The sequence below is a fragment of the Andrographis paniculata genome, unplaced genomic scaffold (assembly GCF_009805555.1).
Source record: "Andrographis paniculata isolate CXL003 unplaced genomic scaffold, ASM980555v1 Contig60END, whole genome shotgun sequence".
Classification (NCBI taxonomy): Eukaryota; Viridiplantae; Streptophyta; class Magnoliopsida; order Lamiales; family Acanthaceae; genus Andrographis; species Andrographis paniculata.
Window position 1 is genome coordinate 7164855 of NW_026137596.1, and position 6638 is coordinate 7171492.

General features: G+C 39.6%; 1 long non-coding RNA gene across 1 annotated transcript; it reads left to right on the forward strand.

Annotated features, from left to right (window-relative positions):
* The first annotated feature begins 5663 nt into the window (after positions 1-5663).
* Positions 5664-6638, forward strand: LOC127259500 (uncharacterized). Its single transcript, XR_007840507.1, has 2 exons — positions 5664-5898; positions 6534-6638. It is a non-coding gene; the product is annotated as an uncharacterized LOC127259500 (long non-coding RNA).

Consider the following 6638-nt stretch of genomic DNA (forward strand, 5'->3'; position numbering starts at 1 on the left):
GCGCAACATGATGTTCTGTTGCTCGCGCAACATATTTTGTATCGCTGAAGTTTACTGATTGTTCAATTGCTGAACATAAGACAACCAATCGATAGGTGGTTGGGGATCTCCCCTGGATTTGGCATAACGGATGGTGAAATATTTTCTCCCACCGGTACTGATGATGATTGAGGTTGTGAGCCTGCCATACTGATTTTTCTGATGATTCGGCCAGACCTCATTCTTATGAAATTCTCTGTTGATGTAGGATCAGCAATCTAGCTTTTTTCCCACTTTGGTCGCCAATTTGTTGATGTATTTTTTCAACAATAAAAAGTAAAATCCGAAAATAGGAAATTATCTTCGAATTTGATATATTTAGCGCCTGAGATTAGGAATCTCTAAACACTGTACGGTACAGAAAATAAACTATAAAGTAAAATACCAAAATTTTAAATGATGATCCCCGAATCACTAACTTTGCTATCTTTAGAAGATGATTGAAGATACCCTGTCAGTTACAGATCCCAACCCTTAAATATTCCTCAGAAACGGTACTTGGAACCGCTGCCCGAACAATTACAACGCCTCTTTTCAACCGTCTACTAACTCCTCTTCTGTTGCCACGTGCCCTCAGCCGACCAAACTATTACTCTAACTCGCTCTCAGCAGTATCCGACCTCCATACCAACCGACTTGCCTATCCAACCGCGAACCTTCCGACTTTTTGGACCAACCGCAGACCTTCCGTCTTGTTGGTCCGACCGCAGACCTTCCGTCTTGTTGGTCCGACTGCAAACCTTCCGACTTATTGGTTCAGCCGCAAACCTCCCGACTTGCAGACCACCCGACTTGTTGATCAGACTGAACACCTTCCGACTTATGGTCCAACCGCAAACCTCCCGACTTGCAGACCACCCGACTTGTTGGCCCGACCACAGACCTTCCGACATGCATATTGTCCGACCCACTGACCAACCGACCTGCAAACCATCCGACTTGTAGACTTTCCGACTCGTAGACTTACCGACCTGCAGACCATCCGACTTGTAGACTGTCCGACTCGCAGACTTTCCGACTTGTATATCGTCCGACCTGTAATTTGTCTGACCTGCAGACTTTTCGACCTGCGGACTTTCCGACCTGCAAACCTTCCGACCTGCGGACCTTCTGACCCACAGACCTTCCGACCGGTAAATTGTCCGACCCGCGAACTTTCTGACCTGCGGACCTTCCGACCTGAGGACCTTCCGACCTACGGACCTTCCGACCTGCGGACTTTCCTTAGAAATACGTTTATTTCACTTGACTTTCTCGAAACACTCCTTGATCAGTCTAACAGACCCAATTATAGGCCCATATTTTCTTCTAACTTGGGCTTTTTAACCTAATTATAAATTTCATACGTAACATCTTTGATCGTTGTTGGATCATTGTCTAACATATACGTAACAAAATTCGGACCAAAGGTTTTCTCGACCCTTATCCTTTTGCTACGCCTAGGCTCTGAAGCCTCTTGATAAGGGCTATTGGTCATTTGTCTTTTTACACCCCGTAGTTCTTCATCTACGAATTTCGGGTTGGACTGCATCCTTTCCTTACAAGGGTAGGTATTTTCAAAGAATGTGGCATTCATCGAATCTATCGTAGTTCCCTCGATCATCCCAGGGATTTCCGATTTGTGAACTTTGAAACGATAATCACTACTTTTCAGTGTGTATCCGACAAATATGCAATCTACCATTTTTGGGCCGATAGCTAATTTTTTTGGCCACGAAACTTCCATTTTTGTTAGGCACCCCCACACTTTAAGGTATTTATATGTGGGTTTCTTGTCTTTCCATATTTTAAGGGGTGTCATCCTTACCCTTAAGTGAAATCTTGTTTAGGATATAATTTGCAATCAGTACCGCTTCCCTCCACAGGTTTTGGGGAAGTCATGACTTATCAACAAGGCATTCATCATTTCGTTAAGTGTTTGATTTTTGCGTTCTACAACGCCGTTCGATTGAGGTGAATATAGAGCCATTGTCTGATGAATTATGCCACTTTAATTACATAATTCTTCCAATGGGGCCACATATTCTCTACCTCCATCACTTCAAATTGTCTTGATTTTACAGTCAAGTTGATTTTCTGCCTCGGTTTTGAAGTTCTTGAAGACCTCGATTGCTTCGCTCTTTTCCCTTAATAGGTAAATATAGCAATACTTTGTGAAATCATCGATAAAGGTGATTAAATATTTCTTTCCACCTCTAGTTTGCACAAATTTTAAAGCACATACATCGGTATGAATTAAATCTAATGGCTTCGTTTTCCTTTCGACGGACGGGAAGAGTAATTTTGCCATTTTGGCCTCCACGCAAACTTCACATTTGTTTTGAGTGTTCACCTCTTTTAAATTTAGTAAATTCATATTTACTAATCTTTTTATAGCATTTAGGTTTACATGACCTAATCTACAATATCATAAATCAGAACACTCGATCAAGTATGAAGAAGAAGCAACATTTTTATTATCAGTAGGTGGTGCTCGGCACAGGACCGTTACATTCAATTTGAACAGCCCATTTGTAAAATAACCCTTAGCTAGGAACATCCCATTTTTCGATAATATAAATTTATCTGCTACAAAGACAAGTTTAAAACCAAGCCTAACTAGTAGCGATCGTGAGACGATATTTTTCCGAATGCCTGGCACATGCAGGACATCTTTTAGGGTTAGTTCTTTGCCAGAGGTCATCTTCAGCACCGCGTTCCCTACGCCTTGGACATCAGAAGTTGCGTGATTTCCCATGTGCAGCTTCCTCCATTTGGTCTCCTTGTAGGTCGAGAAGTTTGTTTGGTTAGAGCAAACATGGCAGGTCGCTCCGGTGTCAATATACCAAGCTCTTAGACTTTCCACATTATTTTTTTCGTACACAACAGTGACAAGGTTATCACTATTGAGATCACTATCAGTCCGGTGGCTTTTCTCGACCAGTTGGGAACTCGACTTCTTCTTTTTCGGTGCTTTACAGTCCTTAACCTGGTGTCTTGTTTTACCACAGTTAAAACAGTTACCTATAAACTTGGACTGTTTGGCTTTGCCCTTGTCCATTTGAGTTGGGCGTGCATGTTTTTCGGAGGGATCTCCGACCAAGTTGGCTTTAGCAATATCTCCACTTTTAGCCGTTGCTGTTTTCTGTTTTCTTTCTCTATCTAGATTTGGACAATTAGATCTTTAAGCTCCACTTGCTTTAGCTCATGCTTCAGCCCGTGCTTGAAGTTGCTCCAACTCGGGGGCAATTTCTCGATCATCACACTCGTGATGAAATTTTCTGGTACTGGCATCTCTTCGTCGATAACAGAGTGAACAATGTGCTGAAATTCTTCCACTTGTTTGACAACAGACTTGCCATCTACCATCTTATTGTCCATAAACCGGGTCATAACAAACATTTTAGACCTGGCATTCTCGGACTTATAGTTTTTTCTCAAGCGCATCCCACAACCCTTTCGCACTCTTTATTTTGCAATATACATTATAAAGAGAGTTAGAGAGAATATCTAATTTAGTATTTCTTGTCATGTAGTCTCCATGCGTCTTCTGGTCCGCACTGGGCTCTGGGGTGATTGGGCCGTCATGCAACACGAACATGGCAAACCCAATTACAGCCAGGCAAAAGAGCATCTTTTCCTGCCACCTCTTAAAATCCAATCCCGTGAATGGTTGTGGAACTTGTATATGGGGCATCATCCGTAGGCCAAGCCCAGGACCAACAATTTCGGCCGCGAATGAAGCAGAGGGTGCGGCCACAAACCCAGAAAAGCCCCCATATCCCCCTGGGGCAAATTCAGAAAACATAGGGCACACATAAAGGGAACTGGCCCAATTGGAGGAGCGACTACGTTGACTTCGGCTCTGGCAGCACCTCCGGCGACTCCTCCGGCAGCGGCTCCGGCGACTCCCCCGACAACGGCTTCAGAACCGGCTCCGGAGATTCTGGCGACTTCTCCGGCAACGGCTCCGGTGATTCCGGCGACGTCTCCGTTCCGGCTCCGTTGACTCCTCCGGCTACAGTTCTGGCGGTGGTTCCGGGGGTTCCTTAGGCGACTTCTCCGGCGGTTCCTCCGGTGACTTTTCCGGCAGCGGTTCCGGTGGCTCCGGCAGCGACTTGGAAGGGGTTGACATTCTCGCAAAGTAGTATCTAATTTACGACTGTTGGAATAAATAGGTGTTGCAAGAATACAATATACCGTAAAACCGAGTCGAAGATGGATCCTTTTTCGAAAATTAGATACGCTCTGGTAGTGCCTCCGGTGGCTGGCGGCGTTCTAACCCAAAGATAAAATGGTTTCCGTCTCCAATGAGAGTGGCACATCTGATCGTTGGAGCTCCGGCGAACAAAGCGAGAGAGAAACTGAGCTGGAAAAGTTGCCGGAAAGTTAGAAGAGAAGAGAGAAGGAGAAGAGAGTTGTTGGGGTTGGTATTTGGAATGAAGGGGTGAGGCCCTTTATATAAGCGTCTCCACTTAGCCGAAATGACAGGGGATCAATTACAATCATAATTACGACCTTAATTCACGATGTAATTTATTCTAAATTCAAATATTCCGTTTGGAGCAGTCGTAATTGATTCTAATTACAAACTTTCCGTTTGTGACGATCGTAATTTATTCTAGTTTCAAACCTTCCGTTTGAAACGATTGTAATTTATTCTAATTTCAAACCTTCCATTTGAGATTATAATAAATCTATCCAACGGATAATATTTTATCCAAATAATATTTCGACTTAGGCCATATACCCGGGTTTAATTTGAGGTTGCACAATTTGGTTTGTCTCGAGACAAACAAAATAACCAAAATATTAACCAAACCCCATATACAAAAAACTAAATAATATTTATTTATTTCTTCCAAATTAATCTAATTAACTTGGTACACCGGCCCGTCGCATTTTCACTCACAAAATAATCGATTGCTAAATAACTGATTATCCAACAATTTTAATGTTAGAGTAGAATAGATAAAACGTAAACTACCGGTATTATTGAAAAATTATTAACGGATTGATAAAAAAGTAGTAAGATAAGTAGGAAACATAATGGTAAGTTAGTTATTCCATTTTAAAGTAAAGGTAATAAAATTGTGGCAGGATAAAAGTGTTTACTACAATTGGAATATGCATAAGTTTAGAGAACAGCTAAAAAATGAATAATTACATAATTTTCATAGACAGAGAAACTAACACTATAATAGGGTTTTGTCCATATGCTGGCTCTAATTAGTCAATCAGTGTTTATAGCACACAAAATATATACAATAATACATGTCTTGATTTAGTATTAAATTTTTAGTTTTTTTACAAAATCACAAATGGCATACATATTTTTTTAATGAGGAGACATGCTAAATATTTGAATTACCAACTATTATTATTATTATTATTATTATTATTATTATTTCTTGTAGCAAATTCTATTTGGTCTTAACAATCTTTCATGTGTGAATAGATTTTATACGCGCTATTCTATTTAAGAATAGTGCTGGTTTTAGTTTCCTACTAATGATGCAAGTATTTTTTTTAATTGCCAAATAAACCTTTTATTTCTATTGTATATTGTTTAGGAATTTGTCACATGAATTACTTTTAGGCTAAGATAAACCTTTTATGCTTAAGCCGGCCCAATTCATTAAAGCCAACTAGATTCGGATTTGATGTCCGTTGTTGGATCGAGACATTAAATAATGACCTACCATCTTAGGTATAAATTCCCTACTTCCCAACCTTGTTTTTTAAACCTAACCCTAGTCTTCTCCCTGACACGCCGATTTTCTCCCTATATCGTTTTTTCCATCCCATCCTACTCCGCCTATATTCATCCGTCTGGGTTGATTTTCTTTATATTTTTCTCATGTTCCGGGGATATTATTTGTAAGGGCTTTTGCGCTTGTTATTAGTAGAATAAATTTTTTGTTAGTTTGGTTTATGAGTTTTTTGATTCTAGGATTGAGATTTAAGTTTTGAGGCCAATTGTCTATGTGCTTTACATTGTTTCTAGCCTTAATCACCAAAATTTTGAAGTATTAAAGATTTATACCGTCTATAAAAAGAGAGTTATGGTTCTATATGGTTTAATTATATACTTAATATTTTATATATATAGTGTATCTTTGCACTAATATATCTTCTATTTGTGAAAAACCTAGTCCTTGGTTGATCAAATACTTGAATGCCTTATGTTTCCGCATGTTTGCCACATAACTAAATAGTTTTAGGTTGTAAGACATCAAAATTTATTGTAATTGTATTATTGACTTATTGGTTTAAGTATTATTCTTCTAAAGCTCAATGTTTCTTTTATTTCTCTTTGCTTTAATCTGTTTTTTTTGCATGAACATGAGAGTATATATTCTATTCATACATTTATCTCCATGTCATTTTTCAAAATATTAAATATTCTTTAGAAGCACAAAAATATCTCAAAACGTCTTAAATTTTTAATGCCGATGATGTGTGTGGAACTGATGTTCAAACAACTCTGGCATTAATCATCCTATATATAGAAGATGTGAAACAGGTGTGCTATTATACCAAATGCGATGTTTGTGAGTATGGCTTACATGGAGGTGAATCCATTGCTGATTTGACTCGATTATGATATATAATAAAGG